This window comes from Carcharhinus amblyrhynchos, chromosome 26, assembly GCF_965287045.1.
Source record: "Carcharhinus amblyrhynchos chromosome 26, sCarAmb.v2.hapA, whole genome shotgun sequence".
Classification (NCBI taxonomy): domain Eukaryota; kingdom Metazoa; phylum Chordata; class Chondrichthyes; order Carcharhiniformes; family Carcharhinidae; genus Carcharhinus; species Carcharhinus amblyrhynchos.
The window spans coordinates 11,142,812-11,164,881 of record NC_137349.1 but is presented as its reverse complement, the minus strand read 5'-3'; the positions used below and the strand labels follow the sequence as shown (position 1 = coordinate 11,164,881).

General features: G+C 43.4%; 1 protein-coding gene across 8 annotated transcripts in view; it reads left to right on the top strand.

The window, feature by feature from the left end:
* The window catches only part of gatad2ab (GATA zinc finger domain containing 2Ab), a 126,964-nt gene that overhangs the window by 13,156 nt on the left and 91,738 nt on the right, over window positions 1–22,070 (top strand). For 2 of the 8 annotated variants that reach the window (XM_080212597.1, XM_080212596.1), the window contains exon 2: window positions 2,883–2,958. The exons of 5 other annotated variants lie outside the window; for them this stretch is intronic. The gene's annotated coding sequence lies outside the window, so the exon portion shown is untranslated. Of the gene's footprint in view, window positions 1–537; window positions 625–2,882; window positions 2,959–22,070 lie in introns of those variants that run through there. One more of the 8 variants, XM_080212595.1, reaches the window with a different exon arrangement.

Genomic DNA, 22,070 nt, shown 5'->3' with positions numbered 1-22,070 from the left:
AATGACCTCGATCAAATTAATCTGTCCCATTCAGTCTGTCCTAGTTATAGCCTCCATGTTCTGGTATCATCCTTGTAATATTTCTTTGAAACTTCCCCATTTTCTTTATTTTTTTTGCTTAAAGATGAAGATCAAATTTGTGCATAGTACATTACAAAGTTTTAAAGTTTGTTTTTGGTCATAGAGCATTACAGCATGGAAACAGGCCCTTGAGCCCAACTTGTCTGTGCCACTCCTTTCCTTACCACTAAGCTAGTCCCACTTTGCCCCCTTTTGGCCCATATCCCTCTGTACCTGTCTTACCCATTAACTGTCGAAACACTTTTTAAATGACAAAATTGTACCTACCTCTACTACCACCTTCGGCAGCCTGTTCCAGGCACTCACCATCCTCTGTCTGAAATAATTGCCCCTCTGGACTCTTTTGTATCTCTCACCCCCCTTCATCTTAAACTTACACCCTCTAGTTTTAGACTCTCCTATCTTTGGGAAAAGATATTGACTATCTAGCTAATCTATGCACCTCATTATTTTATAGACCTCTATAAGATCAACCCTCAGCCTCCTACGCTCCAGGAAAAAAAAGTTCCAGCCTCCCCTTATAACTCAAACCATCAAGTGCAGGTAACATCCTAGTAAATCTTTTCTGCACTCTGTTTAGTTTAATAATATCCTTTTATAATAAGATGACCAGAACTGTACATAGCATTCCAATTGTGGCCATACCAATGTCTTGTACAATTTCAACAAGATGTCCCAACTCCTGTATTTAATATGCTGACCAATGATCAGTGACAAGTAAGGCTTACGTTAGCACTTCAATAGAACCTTAGGTAGGCCGCACTTGAAATAGTGTTCAGTTCTGGTCGCCACACTACCAGAAGGTTGTGGAAGCTTTGGAGAGGGTACAGAAAAGATTTACCAGAATGGTGCCTGGTATGGAGGGCATTAGCTATGAGAAGAGGTTGGAGAATCTTGGTTTATTCTCACTGGAGCGATGGAGGTTGAGGGGAGACCTGATATAAGTCTACAAGATTGAGGGGCATGGACAGAGCGGATAGAACATAGAACACTACAGCACAAACAGGCCCTTCGGCCCACAAGTTGCGCCGATCACACCTATATCTACCAAGCCATAGAATTATCTGTAACTTCCAATGCCATTAGATCCCATATACTCATCCAGAAGTCTTTTAAAAGACCCCAGCGAGTTCGCCTCTACCACCACCGACGGCAGCCGATTCCACTCACTCACCACCCTCTGAGTGAAGAACTTTCCCCTAACATCTCCTCTGTACTTGCTTCCCAGCACCTTAAACCTGTGTCCTCTAGTAGCACCCATTTCAGCCCTGGGAAATAGTCTCTGAGAATCCACCCTATCTATTCCTCTCAACATTTTATAAACCTCTATCAGATCGCCTTTCAACCTCCTTCTCTCCAGGGAGAAGAGACCTAGCTCCCTCAACCTATCTTCATAAGGCATGCCTCCCAATCCAGGCAACATCCTTGTAAATCTCCTCTGCACCCTCTCAATAGCTTCCACATCCTTCCTGTAGTGAGGCGACCAGAACTGCGCACACTTCTCCAAGTGGGGTCTGACAAGGGTCTTATAAAGTTGCAGCATTACCTCCCGACTCCTAAACTCAGTCCCTCGATTAACGAAGGCCAGTACACCATATGCCTCCTTGACCATGTCCTCCACCTGTGAGGCTGATTTAAGAGTCCTATGGACCCGGACCCCAAGATCCTTCTGCTCTTCAACACAGCTAAGATTCCTACCCTTGATATTGTACTCCTGCATCCCGTTGTTTCTGCCAAAATGATAGTCAGAAGTTTTTTCTCAGGGTGGAAGAGTCAATTACCAGGGGGCACGGGTTTAAAAGAGATGTACGAGGCAGATTTTTTTACACAAAGTGGTGGGTGCCTGGAACTCGTTGCCAGGGGAACTAGTGGAAGTAGATACGATAGTGGCTTTTAAGGGGTGTCTTGACAAGTACATTAATGAGATGGGAGTAGAGGGATATGGTCCCCGGAAGAGTAGGGGGTTTTAGTTAAGTCGGGCAGCATGTTCGATGCAGAGTTGGAGGGCCAGAGGGCCTGTTCCTGTGCTGTAATTTTCTTTGTTCAATGAAGTTACTGTGAAAATCCCCTAGTTGACACACTCCGGTGCCTGTTTGGGTCAATGTACCTAATGAGCATGTGTTTCGGACTGTGGAAGGAAACTGGAGTACTCCGAGGACACCCACGCAAACACACAGAACGTGCAAACTCCACACAGACCATAACCCAAGCCGGGTCCCTGGCGCTGAGGCAGCAGTGCTAACCACTGTGTCGCCGTGGTCTGTCAAGGTTATTAAACCCAAGTTCCAGCTTCAGTGGCTGTGTTTCTGCTACCCAATTTCCACAGGGCCCCTCAGCTGAATTATAACTTTTGAACTGCTTCATGGGTTGATATTGTCGATGCTTTGAACCTAGCATTGGTAAACTTTGCCCTTGTGGCAAATCATAGCTGCAGCAGATAGCCGCAGTTGCTATAGGATTAACTTCAGGAATCAGAAACGAACATATTTGGAATGGGCTGGACCCCCATCTGACTCAGCCTGCTATTAAAATTCAACTAGGATTTTGTCCAACGTTTGGGGAGTGACTCCTTTGCAATTTCCCTTCTAGTTTCATAATTGTGTGTCTGTTGGTCCCCACTACAAAGTAAGGAGACCAAAGATGCAGCCAGTTAGATTGGAACTCTGTATATTTTTTAGATCTGTCAACAAAATTCCACTCTGACAGAGGGTCAGCCAGACTCGAAATATTGGCTCTATTCTCTCTCCACAGATTCTGTCAGACCTACTGAGATTTTCCAGCATTTTCTGTTTTTCTTTCAGATTCCAGCATCTGCAATATTTTGTCAAGATCCAAGCTGATAAGACATTGCACCCCATCTTGAGCTAGTGTCAAAAGGTCAGTTTGTGATGAATGTGCTTCGAGCTGGTTTATCCTAAGATCTTGACCTCTTTTTGGCAGAGGTACTCTATTTGGATGGTGGTTTTATGCACCGAGGAGTCTCCTCACAGCGTGGGGGCTGTGCTGCTGAGGTTATTGTGGAGCGTGCATTGAGCAAGTGTTCTGCCATCCGTCCATCTGCGACACTGTTGCTGAGCCCTGTCTCATCATGGCTATGAGCTTGCCTGATAGTAATCTTAAAAGCACTGCTGAGATTTGTCAGGTTCTGTCTTGTGGCTCGCATAGAATCTTACAGTGCAGAAGGAGGTCATTCAGCACATCAAGCCCGCACCAATCAAAATCCCACCCAAGCACTATCCCTGTGTATTTACCCTAGCTAGTCCCCCTGACACTAAGGGGCAATTTAGCATGGCCAATTCACCTAATCCGCATATCTTTAGACTGTGGGAGGAAGCCCACGCAGACACGGGGAGAATATGCAAACTCCACACAGATACTGATCTAAGCCGGGAATTGAACCCAGGTCCCTGGTGCTGTGAGGCAGCAGTGCTAACCACGGTGCCGTTCTCTCCAGCCTATCCTCAAGCCAGTTGGTGCTGAAAGAGATAAAATCAAATGACAGTGGATGCTGGAATCTGAAACCAAAAGAGAAATGCTGGAAAATCTCAGCATATTTGGCAGCATCTGTAAGGAAAGGAAAGAGCTGGCACTCGAATCCAGTTGACCCTTTGTCAAAGCTTCATGTTGTGTCTTACCCAGGACACTTATTGTGGATTTACTGTTAGTGCACAACAATAAAATGTTTGCATTGTTCCATCTGCAAGTTATGTGACTCTCCCTGTGGTGTGTTTAGAGGAAGGACAGCGGAAGGCAGGTTTCAATGATGGTCTTTTTGCGTAAACTTCGTGACTGGCTTTCAGTAACAAAAATGACACATTAATGATCTGTTATAGTAAGTGAATGCAAGAATAGGACGAGCAGCAGGATGTCATCATGATGCCTGAAGCCATGCCTTTCCTCCAGCTCTGAGGCTGTCTAACCTATCTTAGCATATTCAAATATGTAAGATCCTGAGGGGTCTTGACAGGGTAGAGGTAGGTAGGTGAGGCCACACCTGGAGTATTGTGTGCAGTTTTGGTGTACTTATCTGAGGAAGGATGTCCTTGATATAGAGGGAATACAGCAAAGGTTTACCAGTCTGATTCCTGAGATGGCAGGACTGATGTATAAGGAGAGACTAAATCAGGATTATATACGCTGCAGTTGAGAAGAGTGGGAGGGGATCTCACAGAAACTTATAAAGTTCTGACAGGGTAGATTCAAAAAGATGCTCCCTATGGTGGGGACACCCAAAAGCTAGGGCCACAGTTTGAGGATAAGGAGTCCCTTTAGGACTAAGATGAGGAAAAATGTCTTGACCGAGAGAGTGGTAAACCTGTGGAATTCACTCCCATAGAAAGTAGTTGAGGCCAAAAAGTTGAGAGATTTCAAGAAGGAATTAAATGTAGCTTTTGGGGCTGAATGGATCAAGGGATATTGGGGCGGAGGAGAGAAGGATTCAGAATTTGATGATCAGCCATGTTCATAATGAATGGTGGAAGAAGCTGAAAGGAATAGATGGTCTACTCCTATTTCTATTTTCTATGTATTTTTCTATGTATGAAAGGTTATGCTATTTCTTTGTATCTGGCAAAATTACTACAGACATAAAGCAAAAGGTGATGTTATTACTCAGTCTATAGCCCATAAACTTACAACCTGGTGAGAAACCTGACATCACTTGAAGGTCAGGGCATGAAGTCTTTCAGTCAAATAGTGGGACTGGTCAAAGACCTTCAATCATCACGTTACGGTATCAGTTTCACTCTGCTGTGAGTGAACTCAGGGAGATGATCTCCAGGTTCTTGGTTAGAGTGTGACATTTAGCGAAGCATTGTGATTTTGACACAGCTGTGGAGGAGATGTTGAGAGATCATTTGGTCTATGGGATCAGCAGTCTCACTATACAAAAAAGGCTGCTTGCTGAGACTAAAATCTCTTTGGAAAAAGTTACAGAGGTGGCTCGAGCAACTGAATGTGCTGAGCAAGGTGCGAGTGAATTACAGGGCATGCCCAACAAGGTGAGCCATTTGTGCAGGAAATGGCTGCGGTGAGGAACAGCCTGAGAGAGAATACAGCTGAGCCCAAGAGGGGTAGTACAGCACCAGGGATGGAGGCATGTTTGTGATATGGGGGAGAGCATTCCCGGGAATCGTGCTTGTGCAAAGATTATATGTGTTTTCGCTACAAGAGAAAGGCTCATTTGCAGGCTTGGTCCAGAGCAAAGCAGGCAGGACAGAACACACAAAAAAAAAACTACAGTTGTAACGCTGTTAAACTAACAAGGGTCCAAAACGTGTGTTAAACCATGTTCAACTCAAATAGGTACCACCCATTGAGGTGGTCCTGATGATCAATGACAGACCTCTGAAGATGGAAGTTAGCACTGGAGCGGTAGATACTAAGTTCATGTCCTAAGTGAGCAAGCATTCAGATACCTCGAGAAAGGTCTGCCACCCTTGAGGTTGTCATTCTGGGGCCATTTGATCAATCTAGATGAGAGAGATCCGGAAGACAATAGGATAATTTGCAATACCGGTATCTTCTCGGAACCAGGCAGTGCAGTTTGAGTGATTGAGGGTGACAGACCTTGTCTCATGGGTCTCGCTATGACAAGGTCATCAACCTCAAACATTCTATCTCCTTTCTTTGAGTCATGGTATTCTTTCTGGGAGGCTTGCCTAGCCTCCACCCTTCCTGACAAATCTGGAAACATCAAATCAACGTGGATTTATAGGTGGCATCCACAACCCCAGTGGTGGTATAGTATTATATGATAGCAAGAAACTTGCCAAGCGCAAGTTCAGTGGTCTCTGAGCTTGCTTCTGCCAAACCATTTGAGACTGGGTGGTTTGAGGCATTTATTGCCCATCTGTAATTGCCCTCACGGTGGTGGTGAGTTGCTTTCTTGAACAGCCGCGGTCCCTGTACATATCCCAAATGGACTGCAATGTTTCAAGAAGGCAATCACCCATCATGGGTTGAGACTAGTTGAAACAGATAAAATTGGACTGGCTGGTGATATTGAAAGTCACAGGTGGTAGTTTTTAAGAATTCATGTGCAGATACTCAGCAGGAACTGGGTTGAATAAAAGGAGCAAAGGCCGAAATTTACTTGAACCCTGATGTGGATTACCTTTGCGAGGGTATAGAGATGGGCCTTGCCGTTGGCTTCGTACACCTACTCCTTCCAGGATAGACTAGGGATGCAGACTTCGAACATGGATGCACTTGGCTGTCTCCCTCTGCCACAGCTTATACCACTAATACCTGTGCTACAAGAAAGTGTTGTCATTGCACCTTTCAAAGACAGTGCCAATCTCAGCTGCCCATATAAACTCCTGGACTGAGAGGGATCCATTTCTCCCAAATTAAAAAGATGGTGATACATCGTTGGTACTGTGACAAGTTGGAGCCGATCAATCTTAACTACATCATAGGAAGGAGATAAGGGGTGAGGATGATATGTTATTTGGGGGCTCGTGCTATATGGTGCCACCCCAGAGCTATCAGCATTTACTACAGGAGATGCATGATGCATGCCCCCAGGCAAAGCAGGATGAGGGCACTGGCCTGAAGCTATGTCTGGTGAGGAGATTGAAAGAATGGTCAGCAAGTGCCTAAGATGTTAGCCAGCAGCCATTGCCACTACTATTGCATCCATGGGAACGGCCAGGTCATTATCACCTTTGTGCATGCATTTTGCTGGACAGTTCATAGCACATTGTGGTTGATGCACGTGCAAAATGGCTGGATGTACAGTTAATTAAGTCTACCATGGCCACAGCCACGATTGGCGGGGGGCAGATCTTTGCCATCCATGGCATCCCTGAGGCCTTGGTATCGGACATTGGCACATTTGCAGTTGAGGAGTTCTGCCAGTTTATCAGGTGAATTGGTATATGCCATATTCTGTCAGCTCCTTAAAACCCAGCCTCAAATGGTTTGGCAGAAGCAAGCTCAGAGACCACTGAACTTGCGCTTGGCAAGTTTCTTGCTATCATATAATACTATGCCGCCACTGAGGTTGTGGATGCCACCTATAAATCCACTTGGATTTGATGTTTCCAGATTTGTCAGGAAGGGTGGAGGCTAGGCAAGCCTCCCAGAAAGAAAACCATGTCTCAAAGAAAGGAGATAGAATGTTTGAGGTTGATGACCTTGTCATAGCAAGAAACTTTGATGATGGGCCGACTTAGGTGTCAGGAAGAATTTTAGAATGGGACTAGCTTTGTAAGTCTTGGAAGTATAACATTGCAGTGTGGAAAAACATGTGGATCATTTGAAGAAGAGAACTAGGCCTGATCCAGAGTCCCTCTGTGAACCTGTTACAGATTACAGATCCAGGGATATCTCCAGCCCTTATGGAGCCAAGGCAGCCTCTGGCTTCTGTAGCCAAAGAGGAAGAAGCCACTGGGGAAGGCATCACTCTGAGCTGATGAGTTTGCCTTTTGCTTCTGCCAGATTGAATTCATCGGTTGCTGAAGGAATCTGTATAGGGTTGCATTGTTCCACATTGGCTGGAAGCTTCCAGACCAACTGACTTTGTGAATGGACTTCCTTTTGGTGTCCCTAATGTGATATTGTGTCTATATTCCCATGTATAATGGTGTGTCTCTTCTGTTTTTGCTCACGTGGATTCAAGTTGGGAGGAGAGGAGGGGGAAAGGAGTGTGGTAACATGGCCCCTTTAAGGAGCAATTCTGTGTGGACCACGTGATTGAAACACTACTGCAACTGACTAACTGGCATTATCAGGTTTTTTGTTCTATTTGTTCGCTGGAATGGGGCATTGCTGGTAAAGCCAGAATTTGCTGTACATCTCTAATTGTGGGTGATGGGTGATTACCTTCTTGAAACATTGCAGTCCATTTGGGATATGTACAGGGACTGCGGTTGTTGAAGGAAGCAACTCACTACCACCCTGAGGGCAATTATGGATGGGCAATAAATGCTAGCCCAGCCAGCAAAGCCCACATCCTGTAAATGGATTTTGAAGAATTCAGATTATTGTTAAATTGGGAGTTCCAAGATGTTGACTCAACAATAACGAAGGAATAACAATATCGTTTCACATTAGGATGGTGTGTGACTTATGGGACGTTGCTCTGTGTGAATTGACTGTTGCATTTCCTTAACTTGCAACCTTGCATAAATTCCCAATGTTTACAACAGTGACGTACAGTGGTTGTAAAGGGCCTTGGAAAGCCTCGTAGTTGTGAAATTGAAGCATTTTGTTTAGTTCAGTGACAGTGTGAGGAGAAGTCATTTTGAGTGTAATATATGCTTACTATCCTACACTCAGGATCGGTTCTCCTTCCAACGCAGATCTCCAAGCCTCCTTTAATTGCCCTTTCTGACTGTTAAGCTAGTAGGTGGCCAGCAGTTTAGGTGACACATTGGTCACTTATTTCCTTTTCCCTTGGTTTGCTCTTTCTTGCAGCCTGGGGAAGAGTGAAAGTACTGCCTTTCTTCTGCATAGACCTGTATTTCTACCTGCTATCATGGAGACATCCACTGGCTTTCCTTTTCTTTTCTTTTGTATTACAAAGCTTGACTCCAGCAACATTTCACAAAGAGGAAACTTTCGTCACCAGGCCTCTCCAGAGCTGGAGTGTTCAGCTCACTGCATGATAGGCATGTAGTTATTGCTCCATCCCATAGGAAAATGGATTAATGAGAGATTTGGGTGAACTGTTATTTTTGGCTTTTTTTTAGACTTTTCAAATCAAAAATGAGAGTTTTTGATGTGTGTGTACATATATTCGAGTGTGTGTACATAAATACCTTCTGAGAGTCGGCACGCTCATTCTTTGAGCAAGAACTTTTGGAGTAACGTTAGCATAGGACTTCTAAAAATGGGGATGTCTTGCTAGAATGTTGGTAAGTTGACTTCCAGATTAGTGTAAAGTACAAGGAGTGCTTTCCAATTCAAAATCTGACACCACTTCTGTTTGCTGTGTGCATATTTCATTTTTATCTGAATTCCTGACATTAATCCTGCTGTGCTATCCAACTGCAGCTAGTGGATTACCTGTGCTGTGTCTCAAATTGCTTTCCACCTCCATCTCATTCAATTTTTTTCACCAAATGTTCATGAAACCTTTTTTTTGAGTAACCATCAAATTCTGTTAAAGATAATAGTCTTTATAAGTGAGTCAGAAGGTCATCTAATTCTGGCTAAGCACATTGTACTCCATGTCTTTTCCTCATCCTTGTGCCCTTTTGTATTGTCCAAAACATCCTGGTGCACGCTTTTTTTCCCCCACTTTTTTATTTTCACCCCTCTTTCCCAGATGCCTTTTCTTTCTGCAGGCATTGCTTCATACTGAAATATGGTTCATCTGATTCCTCAACAAGTGAGTATTTTTTGGCTGCAAGCCCAGACGTTGGATGCTGTGATATTTAACCACAGCAGGCATCACGGAGTCTGACCATGTTGTTGTTCATCATCCATACATACTCACTTTCCACTGTGAATCATTCTAGCAATCTGGCTTGCACAAAATGCCCCTATCTTTACCAAGGCTTAGAGCTAACAATATGGATCTCCCTTAACTCTGAAATGTTGGAATATAAGCACTTTAATCTGTTATTCTGAATCCTGCCAATGCAGTGAAAATCTTCAAAGTATTTTATTGTAAATGTTTAAGAACCCCAGGCGGATTTTAAATTATTAGATTGACTCCTGAACAGTACCCCTGTTAAGAACAAACCCAAGAAAAAGAAGCAAGGGAACAACATGTGACCTGTCCAAGTTCCACAATTCAATATGACCATGGTCGATCTTGGGCTTCCCTCCATTTTCCCGCAAAGTCATGGAGAATTCCAAAGATTCACAACCCCTTGAGCGAATGAATTTCTTCTCATCTCAGTCCTAAATGATCAAATATTGACCCTGATGCTGTATTCTAGATTCCCAGCCAGGGGAAGCATCATCTCAGTGACTACTTTTATTAATAGTGCCATTGATGCTCACTTGGACTCTTTGGAGGGAGGAGGGGAGTGGTGTGGGGGCAGTTGACTTGATTGCCGGTGTGGATCAGATTCAATCCCCATTCTGACTGGATGGATTCAGAACCTGGATGTTGTGAAGATTGTGGCACTGTGAGTTGGGCAGCATATAGAAGGAAATGAAATTTGTTGCACGATGCATTGCCGAGACTTACAATCTAGGCTGTTGGTGCATGCAGTGTCATCTGGTTCACTTAGCAGATCTTCTGAGTCAGGAGGATACTAGAGTGGCTGAGTCTCTAGTGGGGGTACTGTTCAGAGTGCTGCATTGTTGTGGATAAAGTTCTTTACATTTCCTGGGACTTCAAAGCTGTGGAGCTGTGAACTCCCTCATAAGACTGTAAGACCATAAGAGCAGAATTAAGCCAGTCAGCCCATCGAAACTGCTCTGTCATTCAATCATGGCTAATATTTTTTTCATCCCCATTCTTCTGCCTTTTCCCCCTAACCCCTGACGACCTCGTTAATCAAGAACCTATCTATCTCTGTTTTAAAGACACTCAATGACCTGGCCTCCACAGCCTTCTGCAGCAAAGAGTTCCACAGATTCACCAGTCTTTGACTGAAGAAATTCCTCTTAATTTCTGTTTTAAAGGATAGTTCCTTAAGCCTGAGGTTGTGCCCTGTGGTTCTAGTTTTTCCTATTAGTGGAAACATCCTCTCTTTGTCCACTCTTTCCAGGCCTCGCAGTATCCTGTAAGTTTCAATAAGATCCCCCCTCATCTTTCTAAACTCCAATGAGTACAGACCCAGAGTCCTCAACCGTTCCTCATAAAACATTCCAAGGATCATTCTTGTGAATCTCCTCTGGACCCTTTCCAAGGCTTTTTCAGGCTTCCTCCTCCAATTTATAGACTATTGAAATCCAATTGAGATGTTGTCTAATCACTATTTGATTCCAACCTTGATATCTTGTATATGAGTGTCAACCTTTTACCCAAGCTCCTCATGCTGTCAAGACTCAAAAGACTTGACAGAGGAGAGATAGGGAAATATAATTGAAATAAATTGCATTAGTTAAAGAGCTCACACCGATGAAAGCCTGACAGATTGCGTGACCATCTTTTCCTAATTACAAATTTTTCAGTATTATGTATTTTAGCTGAATATATACCAATTTTGTGTGCCCTTCCTGAGTATACGTACCACAGATTGTTTAACAGATGCAGTGTCTTCTCTTGCTGCGTGATTGAAATTTGGTGACACTTCTGCTTCCAAAATGTAGCCTGGCTTGTTTTGAAGTCTCGTTGATATTGAAAACAAATGTGGCATTGAACTGCCTGTCACTGTCACTGTGTTGTTGGCACAGTGAGGTGGGAAGACAAAATGGAGGCAGCAGCCATGTCAGGCGAGCACTTGTCTGCCTTGGTGAACAACTAGTGTCATTTAAACAAAAAATTAAATGACATGAGTGAAACACAACAGGCCAAAGACACATACTGTTCAAACTCATCTTTTGAATCCTGTAGCATTTAACTTTAAACATAATTGGCTTAAAGCCAATGATGACATTGGAGTCAGTTATTCTGCAGTGTCTTTTTTCCCACATGGACTTGGTTTGAATCCCAACTAAAAGCATCTGCAACCCCCATCCCCCAATATAAATATTTATCCATAAATATTTTAGAGCGGTGAACTTCAGAGTAGCACCTTTCTGAACATGGAAAGAACACATGGATAGGAAGGGACACGTAGCAATTTGGCTAATTTCTTGTTTTATTTTTCATCTCTTCCCTTTCCCTTCCAGTGATTCTGTTTTCCAAGCACCATTCTTTGTGAATGTTTTCTTGGAGGTAGGCATCACCATCTGTGCTTTAGTCTGTAACCAAGCAGATAAATCTATCCCATTCATTCTCTCTCTCTCTTCGGATCAGCCCTTAAACTTTTAAACATCAGGGAATACAATACTTGTTTAATTTCTGCTTGTAATTTAACCCTTAGGGTCTAGGAATCATTCTGGGAAAATATTTTCTGCTCTCTTTCCAAGATCAGTATACTTTTCCTACTATGTGCTGCCCTGAACTACTGTGTTTCAGGTGTGATCTAACCAGGGATTTATATAGCTGTAGCATAACTTCTACTCCATTGTATTCCAGTCCACTTGGTATTAAAGGCCAGCATTCTGTTTGCCTTTTTGATCATTGACAGAAGGGTTGCCATCCACGAGTCCCACACCACTCAGTGTCTGAGGGAGCAGTTTTGGGGAAGATGACTGTGGAGGTTTCTCATTAGCAAGAGTCCTAAAATGGATAATTCAATGACTGGTTGTGAAATATTACAGAGCATTAAAAGAAGAGTCTTAGCCTTATTCGGTGGAACAAATTTGTTTTGCTCCAATTCAACTAGGATCGCCCAACGATATAATTGTAACTACATTGTTTGTATCTCGAAAGAACCTGTTCAGACCTTCTCTCCATACAGCTGACGTATGGGCATCTTCTGGTTGTAATATGCAGAAAACCAACTGGTAAAATGAGGAAAAGATGAGCAGAAAGTTATTAGATGACTTGTTGCATCTTGACGCAGCAAAGATCACAAGCTTATTCACACCAAAATTTTGTCGTGTAAAGGTTCTGAAAGTGTTGGTCCAGATTCATTTGTAGCTTTTTAAACATGGACTGATTGTTAAAACTAAAGCACAGTGTGAAATGGCTTCCGGAGTTCTCAGCAGGAGAAGAAAGAGCCAATGAATGTGTTGGCTGCTAAATGCTTTTTTATGCTTGAGTTTTCTCTGCACCATTCCAGAAGGTGCCATCTTGTGCTCTGTTTTTCTATTAGCGTCCTGACTGCCTGTTAAATCTTGTTCTAGCCCAATGTCTACGTGTAGCCTTCTGAATGTGAGCCATTGAATGGTGATCAGGAAGTCAGTGGTTCATTTCTTTTCATTTGCTCATCCAAGAATGATCTGCTGTCCTTGTACAGTGGGAATCAATCTTAACCTTACCTAGTCTCTGGATCAGTACCAAATTTTGATAAATTCGAGCGATAATATTGGAAGCCACGGAGCTCCTCGAAAAGCTTTCACTGGCTTGGGGAAGATGAATATGTAGGGGTTTGGGAGGGATATGGTGAAGGAGATTGCTTGAACTATATTTACTCCTTTGACTGATTAAAAATATCTTGGTCAATCAAGAGTGTGCTGGATCTGGTATATTGGAATAACTGATTTCACACCTTGGGCATCACTTCATCCCTACCCTCAGAATGCCTCAAAAGCAAGTCTCCCCCAGAACATGCTGGATATTTTGTTTCAAGGTGAGACAAAGGAGATCCTATAAGGGGCACAAATACTTTATATGTTTTTTCCCCTCTAATTTTTATCAGTCATCTCTCTCCACAGTGGTCCAGTGTGTGAAAATGTGTTTTCTGTATTTCCACATTTGGCTTTTCTTGGGAGCTGATTCTTTTTATTCATTCATGAGACGTGAGCGTTGCTGGCTGGCCAGCATTTATTGCCCATCCCTAGTTGCCCTTGAGAAGGTGGTGTTGAGCCGCCGTCTTGAATCGCTGCAGTCCGTGTGCTGTGGGTTGACCCACAATGCTGTTATGGAGGGAGTTCCGGGATTTTGACCCAGCGACTGCAAAGGAATGGTGATATATTTCAAAGTCAGGATGGTGAGTGGCTTGGAGGAGAACTTGCAAATGGTGGTGTTCCCATGTAACTGCTGCCCTTGTCCTTCTAGATGGATGTGGTCATGGGCTTGGAAGGTGCTGTCTAAGGATCTTTGAATTTTCGCAGTGCATCTTGTAGTGCTGCTATTGACCGTCGGTGAAGGAAGGATTGGATGTTTGTAAATGTGGTGCCAATCAAGTGGCTACTTTGTCCTGAATGGTATCAAATTCCCTGAGTGTTGTAGGAGCTGCACCCATCCAGGCAAATGGGGGAGTATTCCATTGTGCTCCTTGTGCCTTGTAGATGGTGGATACGCTTTGGGAAGTCAAGAGGTGAGTTACTCACTGCAGTATTCTTAGCCTCTGACCTGCTGTTGTAGCCACTGTGTCGAAGTGAGCCTAGTTGAGTTCCTGGTCAATGGTAACCCCTAGGATGATGACAATGAGGGATTCAGTGAACACCATTGAATGTCAAGGGGTGGTGGTTAGAGTGTCTCTTATTGGTGATGGCCATTGCCTGGCATTTGGGTGGCACAAATGTTACTTGGCACTTGTCAGCCCAGGCCCAGATCTTGTTGCATTTGAACATGGACTACTTCAGTATCTGAGGAGTCGCAAATGATGCTGAACATTGTGCAATCATCAGCGAACAGCCCCACTTCTGACCTTATGATGGAGGCCAGAATGATGAAGTTGCTGAAGATGGTTGGGCCTAAGACACTACTATAAGGACTCCTGCAGAGATGTCCTGGAGCTGCAATGACTGACCTTCCACAACCATAACCACTTTCCTATGTGCCAGGTATGACTCGAACCAGTGGAGAGTTTGCCCCTGATACCCATTGATTTCAGTTTCACTAGGGCTCCTTGATGCCACACTCAGTTGAATGCGGCCTTGATGTCAAGGGCTGTCACTCTCACCTCGCTCTAGAATTTAGCTCTTTTGTCCATGTTTGAACCAAGGCTGTAATGAGGTCAGGAGCTGGGTGACGCTGGTGAAACCCAAACTGGACATTGCTGAACAGGTGCTACTTGATACACTGTTGATGACCCCTTCTATCACTTTACTGGTGATTGAGAGTAGACTGGGCGGTAATTAGTCGAGTTGGATTTGTCCTGCTTTTTGTGTACAATTTGCCACATTGTTGGGTAGATGGCAGTGTTGTAACTATACTAGAAGAGCTTGTTTAGGGGAGTGGCAAGTTCTGGAGCACAAGTCTTCAGTATTACTGCCGGAATGTTATCAGGGCTCTTAGCCTTTGCAGTGTCCAGTGCTTTCAGCTGTTCCTTGATATCACGTGGAGTGAATCGAACTGGCTGGAGCCTGGCATCTGTGATGGTGGGGACCACTGGAGGAGGCTTCTTGACAAAGGCAGAGATAAATGGCAAAATTCTTCATCACCTCCAATGTGCCAGCTCTGCCTGAGGAAAAGCGAGAACCAGGATCGCGAACGCAATAACAAGATCATGGTTTACCAAGCAGGAGTGATCCCCCCAAATTGCTGAATGCTTCAAAGACTTGAACAATGTAGAGCAGATGGCACAAAGCACTGGAGAAGTACCACCAGTGGTGCCTTCACAAGAACCTCCAAATCTGCTGATAAGAAATGTGGTCCAAAGCAGCCTCCTCTCCTAAGCCAATATTCCCAGTGTCAAGTTTCACTGGACAGGACATGTCATTCATACACCTGACACCAGATTCCCAAAGAAACTGTTCCACTCTGAACATGGATACTGCAGGAGAGATTCAAGGACATCAGAAATGTTTGAGATGTCCTCCACATGTCACTGAAGAGATCAAACATCTCCACCAACTCATGGGAGTATCTGGCTTGTGATAGACCAAAACAGGGAAGGTTTATTTGAAAGGCACAAAACACTTCAAGAGTTTGTTGGGAGCATGTAGAGGTAAAGTTGAGGCATCAAAAGGGAATGCGCAAACTTCCAAACAATCTATTCACCCAACTCTTCAAGCATCATCTGATCACACGTTGGATTTATCAGCCATCTCAGTTTCATCAAACTGGAGTGGAACAAGTCATCCTCGATTCCCAGGGGACCACCTAAGAAGGAAGAGAAATGTATTATATATGATTACAGTGCAATGCTTAAGTTTTTTTTTACTAGAGGATACCAAGGTTACATTTTGTTTGAGTTACCTAATTTCAGGCACAGAAGAAACCTGCAATGCATCTGTTAGTCTCGCTGTTTGATGTGTGCCTTGGGGTTGAGAGGAAATCAACCAGGATTTGTACACTTGTTTCCAGTGCAATCTGAGAGCAAACAGTGCTGTAATGCCCCATGGTTAAGTGGCATTCTCACTGCCTGGTGCCATACTGACAGGTATCTGCTATTTGTAGAATTATGCTCCGGCAATAAGCAATGCCCTTGAGTGATAACGGGAAAGGGGGGGGTCATAAATGCTGTGCAGGAAAATCTCCTATTCACATCTAACGCACCACACAATGTAACAGGCAACTAGTCTGAATTTACACATGGCTTTTTGAATGAAAAGTAAAATGGCCCTTATAATTACATAGCACATTTCACAATCTCGGGGCATCCAGTGAGGTACTTTGTGATATGTGGTCAGTATTTTGATGTAGGAAACACAACAGCCAGCTTGTGCACAGTGAGCTCCCACAAATATGAGAATGACCAGATATTCTGATATTTTAATGGTGACTGGGGAACACTAGGAGAAGACCCCTGCTCTTCAAAGTAGTGCCATGGGATCTTTACGGTTAACCCGAGGGCAGATAGGGACCAGGTTTGGTTTAGCAGCTGGAAGACAGATTAATTAAAAGAAACTGGTTAGCGTATTCAACACAGTTTTTTAAATCAGTTTTGGCTTAAATTTTATTGAGACCAAAGGAAACTTTGGAAACAATGAGAATTCCCCCATAATCCAAAAGCAAAAATGCAATCTTGTCATAGAAACCGCCCTGCCATCAGAAAATGGGGCTTGCAGTCCAATGGTGACTGGCAGCTAAGGTTGGCTTGACCCATTGAAAGGTCAGTCATTTAGATGGGTTTTCTTGCTTTTCAGGGAATAGTTACATGGAGAACTATTTCCTGTCAAATAGTATTGCTCCCTAGCTGTAAAAAGGCTATCTCTCAAACAGATTAATCTTGCTCTCTGGGAGTCTCAAGTCATCTTGTAGTACAAGTGACTTGTTTGTTTTTTTTTCTCCATAACAATTTGATCTCTGAATACCCATTCTTGTTTGTTATTGAAAGTTGAATGCTGTATGAGAGTGCATGGCAGAAAACTTCATTTTTTGCTCAGAGCTAACTTTATTCTCCTTGATCCCCATCCTGTTTAAACACTTCCCCAAGTTAAAATTGTGTAGTTTCAACCTCCAAATCAATGATGCTACTTGCCAATAATACAGTCTGTTTCTCCTGTATGTATCCCCTCCAGTGCCTGGGAATGCCAGGTAAGGACTTGGTTTGTCTGGAGTGTGATGGCCTCCATAGCCAAATAGTTCGCCAACGCTTTTTGTCCAAGCATCTTTGACAAAGTATGTGAGGGATCCAATCTCGATATGAATTGGCTTTCAGGAAAGAGGAATTTAAATTCTTTACCTTCCTGTATCATGTGGTAGAGGTTATACTCTGTTCCATAATCATTGGATGAAATTGGTTCTTTCGGCCAAAGATTTAATATAGAGCATTTTTAGAGGAAATGTGATCCCTTGAGTTTTTGTAGTTCAATGATCTCCAGCAAAAAAAAATTAAATTATAAGTTTTAAATGTACATAAGCATAAAGTGTGATTTCAATTAATTTCACGTCTTGGGGGCCTAACTGAGACGTATGTCAAAGTGCCTTAGATGTCAGCCTCTGATCTCTAGAATAGATTGCAGTCCAAAAAAGTTTGCACATGGTGCATTATTATAGGTAGTTTGCAATGTTAGGTGCTTTTAATCACTCACCTGTTTGTCAAAAAAAATTTTCCACCCACCCACTCCTTATCCACTCCCTCCACCCCCACCCCAACCTCATCTCCATTCCTGGCCCATCAGGATTTTCTTCACGATTTGTTTTGCCCCTGCAGCGTCCCATTTCGCAGTGAGAACTAGGAGGTAGATGCAAGTCATATTGTGGTTTCTTCCTTTCTCCCCCCTCACCCCCGCCATCACCACCTGCACCCCCATCCTTCTGTTGTCTGTTGGGTTGAGTACGTGGCTTAGTGCTTCCTTAATTGCTAAATTGACCCTAATGTCGGGGATTCGCAGAGTAAATGTGTGGGGTTATGGAAATAGGGCCTGGGTGGGATTGTGGTCGGTGCAGACTTGATGGCCTCCTGTACTGTAGGGATTCTATGACTCTTAGTCCAAGACCTCTGAAGCTAAACCAAACATTCTCAGAATTTATTTTTAAATATATTTATTCTTGTTCCTGGGTGCAGTGTCTGAATCTTGCTTGAAGTACATTCGTGCGTAAGTTCAAACAGCCTTTACTACCTCAAATAACAATGGTGAATCTTGGGAAAAGCCAACTGACCCAAAGGCCTGCCCCATTTTAGAATGTTTAATCTCTCAAAACCTCAAATGCTTTGCAGCATGCTATCTTTTGCGAGATGCAGAAAATCAGACTATAGGCTGACATCGCTAGCCCTTGTTAACCTACCTAATTCCTAAACTGTGCAGGGACCCAATTCAGCTGCCACCTGAAGGTACGTATATAGCCCTTGGATTCAAAAGTAGGAATGGCGCGGGAGTTGGATTTGCTGCTGTATCTGATCATCTCCTTGGCCCATATCCATATATATGCATTCTCCAGATAGCAATGTAGATTGTATGAAATAGAACCATGTGGCCCCTCAAGCCTGCTGCTTCACTAAGATCATAGCTGAATGTTCAGATGAACTGCAGTTTCTCACCTGATCCCCATGTCTCTGATTTCCTTGAAAGCAAAATACTGGAAACCTGAAATAAAAGCAGAAAATGATAATTCCTTAGTGCCTAGAAATTTCTTGATCTAAGTTTTGAATATAGTCCAAAATTGAGTGTATCTTTGGGGTGCTGAATTCCATAGATTCACAACACAAGAAATTTCTGCTCATTGCCATCTTAAATGGGCAGCTCCTTGAGTTGGTCAAGATGGAGTGGAGTCCCGCAACTAGCGGCTAAGGCGGCGCATCCCAATCAAACACTGACTAAAGACAGAAAGAAACGGAGGAAAACCGGCAAGCACAGCTATTCCAACTACGTGCATAGGGTGCTGACCCAGATTCATCCTTCCACCTGGATCTCATCCAAAGCCATATGTATCATGAACTCCTTGGTGATTAGCATTTTCGAGCACATCGCCTCTGGGGCCTCACGCCCTTCGCCTCATGCTGCCGGGGAAGCTGGCCAAACACACTATCTGAGGGCACAAAAATGGTCACCGAGTACATCAACTCTCTTTAGGCCGACCATACTGAAAGATTAATTGGCCACTTCCTTATCCTGATGTTATGAACCCGCTCTGACCAAGGGCAACAGCCTCTCAGAATCTACTGTCAAAATCTTTTTAGGAATTTTGAGGAAGTTCTGAGAACAATGAGATCAGAAACCTTCCCCTCACAAGTCTAGAATGGTTCCAAAGATGAGGGATTGCAGTTATATGGATGGATTGGAGAAACCAGCGTTGTTCCCCTTGCAAACAGAAAAGATTAAAAGGTGATTTGGTGATGTTTAAAATCATGAAGGCTTATGGTGGAATACTTAAAAAAAAAACTGTTTCCAATGGCTGAGGTGTCAATAACTCAGGAGCAGGGTGGGATAGGCATTGTTTTAAGGTGATAGTCAAAAAAATGGATGATGTGAGGAAAAACAGTCCACACAACGTATGGTTCCAATTTTGAATGCGCTGCCTGATAATGTGGTGGATAGTAGCCTTCAAAAGGGAATTGGATAAATACTTGGGGGATAAAAATGGCAGGGATTTGAAAATACCACAGATTAATGGAACTAGCCAGGCTGCTTTGAAAGACAGTAAGAAGTCTCACAACACCAGGTTCAAGTCCAACAGGTTGATTGGGTAGCAAAAGCCACTAGCTTTTGGAGCACCGCTCCTTTGTCAGGTAAGTGGGAGGTCTGTTCACAAACAGGGCATTAAAGTCAAATTTAATTTACAAAATAATGGTTGGAATGCAAGCCTTTACAGGTAATTGACACAGATGCCATCATCTCACGTGAGAGCCCCATCCACCAGGTACACAGTACATACTTTTGCAACTCAGCCAATGTTGTTTACCTGATATGGTGCAGGAAAGGATGTCCCAAGGCATGGTACATTGGGGAGACCATGTAGACTCTACGACAACAGATGAATGAACACCGCTCGACAATCACCAGGCAAGAGTGTTCTCTTCCTTTTGGGGAACACTTCAGTGGTCACGGGCATTCGGCCTCTGATCTTTGGGTAAGCGTTCTCCAAGGCGGCCTTCACGACACACGACAGCGGAGAGTCACTGAGCAGAGACTGATAGCCAAGTTCCACACATGAGGACAGCTTCAACCGGCATCTTGGGTTCATGTTGCACTATCTCTAACCCTCACAACTTGCCTGGACTTGCAAAATCTCACTAACCGCCCTGGCTGGAGACAATACACATCTTTTAATCTGTGCTTAACCCTCTCTCCATTCACATTATCTGTACCTTTAAGACTTGATTACCTGTAAAGACTCGCATTCCAACAATTATTTTGTAAATTGAGTTTGTGTCTTTATATGCCCTGTTTGTAAACAGAACTCCCACTCACCTGACGAAGGAGCAGTGCTGTGAAAGCTAGTGGCTTTTGCTACCAAATAAACCTGTTGGACTTTAACCTGGTGTTGTGAGACTTATTACTGTGTTTACCCTGGTCCAATGCCAGCATCTCCACATCATGGCTGCTTTGAAAGAGCCAGCACAGTTCCAGTGGGATGAATGGCCATTTTCTATTGTAATTTCTATGATTCTAATGGTGCTGAGATCCAGCTGCCAAAGTGCTTGATTGATAGTTTGTTCTCTCCATGAGCACCACACCAGGTGGTGCATTAACCAACTAAAGTGTCAGGGGAGCTTAAAGATCCATATTCATCTGACCTCTCCCACAGTGCTAGGCCTGCTATTTGGGAGTTGGAACTCAGAATATTGAAGCACAATTCTGTCACAGTTGTATATTTTTTATAATTAAATCCGACTATGTTGATTGGAAATACTGTGGGGAAATACAAGCCCGGCAATTCTTCCAGTTTGTAACATTTCTTTTTATCAATGGATCACAGGAGAGTATTTCACGGCACACTGCATTCGTGTCATCAGTTGCTCTAGTCTGATCCCACAGCTGTGATAAAGACACTGGGGACTGCAGAGCAAGCAAGGCCAAATGGCGTCTCTTCTCGTGATGAGTCAGAGCTGGAAAATTCCACTCATCCACTAGACAGGGGTGAGTTACTTCCCAGCCTCGGTATATTAGGGAAAAAAAACAAAGCTACTCATAAGCTTGTGATTAACACTCTTGCTTTTATTCCTCTGTCACTGATTTAGTGTTTCTATTTAGAATCATAGAAGGATATAGCACAATAGTAGGCCATTTTCCCATCATGTCACTTTGGTAGAGTTATCCACGGTCTCATTTCCTGCTCTTTCTCCATTACCCTGCAAGTTACTTTATCTCAAGTATTTATCAAATCTCCTTTAGTAAGTTCTTGATCTTCCACCACCATCCTGCCAGGCCATAACTTGCTGTGTAACTTTTCCCCACTCCTTCCCTATGGTTCTTTTGCCACTCACTTTAAATTTGTCTCTGATAACCAATCCTTCCACCACTGGTGGTACTTCCTCTTTATTTACTCTGTCAAAACAATTTCTTTCTGCATCTGAGCTTTGATTTGAAATAATTTTGCCGAGTTATTTTACAGCGCTTTATTTTCACTAACAACTTGACTTTTCTTTGTGACAGGAGTTTGGAATCTTGGAAAGGCTTGATCTTTAGATAAGGGATTGCACTGAAATGCCTTTGCATCAGGGATGTGCTAGGAGGACAGGGCGTGCTGGGATAGCCAGTGACATACCTGCCACAAAGTATTATACAAAACTACACTACCAAAATAAGCCATTGAACCCAAGCGGTGCTGGTGTTTATGCTATAGACAAGCCCCTTCCCATCCCTGTTCATGTAACCCTATCAATAGATTCTATTTCTTTCTCATTCATATGCTTACCTAGCTTCCATTTAGTTACATTCATGTGTTAGCAAGTTTACCTTTCACCACTCTCTGGATAAAGATGCTTCTCATGAATTTCCTGTTGGATTTATTAGTGACTGGCCTTCTATTCGTGGTCCCTAGTTCTAGCCTTGTCCATGAGTGGAAACATGCTCGCTATATACACTCTTTAAACTCT